Raw genomic sequence first — 2693 nt, 5'->3', positions numbered from 1 at the left:
CTACTTGTAAACAATGAAAATAAGTTGAAATCATTATTTTTTCAAACATGCATTTATAAAAAAAAAAACAGAGGATAGGAAGTTGGACAGTAACCATTTGTATATACTTCAGCTGGAAATTTAATTTTGATAAGGTTTCAAAAGTACCTCATTTTCGGTCCTTCATTAGTGCTTGCTGGATTGAAGATGGGTGTAACAATATTTAATTATAGGAGTAAATGCCAATATTATCTAAAATATCACCATAGGCAATAATATTAACAATTAGATGAACAACAAAATTTAGTTGCGATGTTGGATGATGGATAAAAAACATACTTTAGATTAATTAATTTTTTTGAATATTAATTTTACCAAACTGAACCCTAATAATCCGATTTGCAATAACCTTCACGATTAAGCTTACTTAACCATTACAGCCGTAATGAGCTTATAAAGTAATTTTTACTTAAAATTTGGATTATATTTCTGTTGATGGTAGTAATAAATCCTTTAGTAGACGATTCTTTACCTTTAAAACACAGTGGCGGATAATATTTCTTAGCTCAAAGCCAACAAACAATATTATACTTATTACTGTATATTATATTTGTCATAACAGTGATTAATGTTATGATAGCAAAAAATTGTTTTTTATTGTCTAGAATCGTATTATTTTGATTATCTAAATGGAGATTGAAAAGAATTATTCACTTTTTACAATATATTTTATTTTAACACGTTCACCAAACCTTTTCATTTATTTTTTAATTGCTAAATATGTTTTATTTAAAAACCTTTAGTTAGTTTTTTTATAAAAAGTTTTAGCTGCACTTTTATTTTTTTCTGGATTCACTATTAATGTTTTAGTTAAAAAAGTAATAACATTTCCATCGTTTCTACCCCAAGACCATATCGTCGATTATCTGAGCGTTCAATATGTGACTGGCAGAATAATAAAATGAACAGCTAGGAAAGTTAAACTTGTTTTGATTTCATTTATCTTTCAATGATTTGTCCAAAACTTTTTTCGCCTTAATTATATAGTTATTCAAAGATGCCTAGCAGGTCTTGAAAAATCATACACCTCGAGTTTATCCTTTGAGTGATAATTAGTACAACTTGGAGGTGACATTTTACAAAAAAAAATATATTAATAAAATTAAACTAAATAGTTAAATAAACTGTACTAATGGTTATGACAGTGAGTTTCATCATTTATACCTTACCATTATTATTTTTAAAAATTAATGAAATAAGGTTAACTAATTAAACCCCAAGAAAAAATATCTAGTCCTAACAAAATTCCTCTAGGAGAAATAAAATCTTGCAAAAAAGACGAAATATCATTATAAGCTCAGCCTTTACTGGCTTTTAGTACCCGTGACGTGATTGAGATAGTCTTGCTTTTTCGTTTACAAGTAGTTCCCCAGTCTGAATGTAAATATTGCATTTAGGAATGAACGTGTTTAATATGTTATTTTACCTTAAGCTTAATGTTCGAATAAACAATAAAATGTAATATTACACGATAAAAGGAAATTAAAAAAAAAATATTGACTTTCAAAAATAAAACGTGAAAGGGATTAAAAATAAAAGCATAATCATAATAATTCATCTTAGTAAAATAAACTTCCTGATAATTAATAATCATTACCCTGTCACGTACTTTGAAAAGAAAATGTTTACTAAAACGTTTACTTCGCAGTAAGAAAATAACTCTAATACTAATTATTTTTGTTTTAAAGTTCGAAGAACAAAATTATTATAATAAGGTTTTGAAAAAATAAAACCTTTAGCTATATATACGCAGACATTCGAACCATTCCATTAAATTCTTGTAAAATATCCTTAATGTATAAAATAAAGATTAAATTAAATTTATTTATTTATTAAAAAGTTACAATAATGCATCTATTCTGCCTAATTTATAATCTTTACTTGTATATTTCTTTTGACTTGTTTATTACTTTTCCAATTACACAAAACATTTTGATACAATTATTTACCAACAATTACATAGTATGAATATAAATTTAATAGATTTTTCAACAACAAATCTTACCATAAATTTCATTTTAATAACTATTTTTAAGGTCCTGAATAAAGAAAAGTACAACAAAAACAGAAAAATACTAGAAGCAATAATATAACAAAACATAATACACAAAATGTAAATTTTAAAACTGATTTCAAATAACATTGAGTTCATTTATGCCAATGTTATTGATGGATTACAAATATAAAAAAGGATGACTCTTTTAGAAATTAAAGTCAATTTATGAAAATAAAGTAAACTAAAATTTAAGTAAACGATGTTGCAATTATGATTTACAAAAGGAAAAATTAGGATAAAGATAGAAATAAGTATAAAGAAAACAATTCCTAACTAAACTAATTAATTCATTAGCTCTGTTCAGTGTAACACTCTACATAGACAGAGATGGAAATTAGCTATTGTTGATACTAATAGCTAAAGTTGTCATGGATACGATATTTATTTATCAATGGTTCATTGATGAATAAGGGTCATATATATGGCAATTTCAGCTATTATTTTTTAATATTAGTTTTTATTATAGTTAGTTTCAACTATAGCTAATTTTTGCCCATCTCTGTATATAGATCAGGGAAATACTACCCAGAATTCTCTTTTAAATAATAGATTTTAATTAAAAGGATTTAGTGAATGACATAAATTCTTCCTTATTAAA

Source organism: Halyomorpha halys, unplaced genomic scaffold, assembly GCF_000696795.3.
Source record: "Halyomorpha halys isolate HHAL.00 unplaced genomic scaffold, Hhal_1.1 Scaffold1268.1, whole genome shotgun sequence".
Taxonomy (NCBI): Eukaryota; Metazoa; Arthropoda; class Insecta; order Hemiptera; family Pentatomidae; genus Halyomorpha; species Halyomorpha halys.
Note: the sequence above shows the minus strand (reverse complement) of the source record.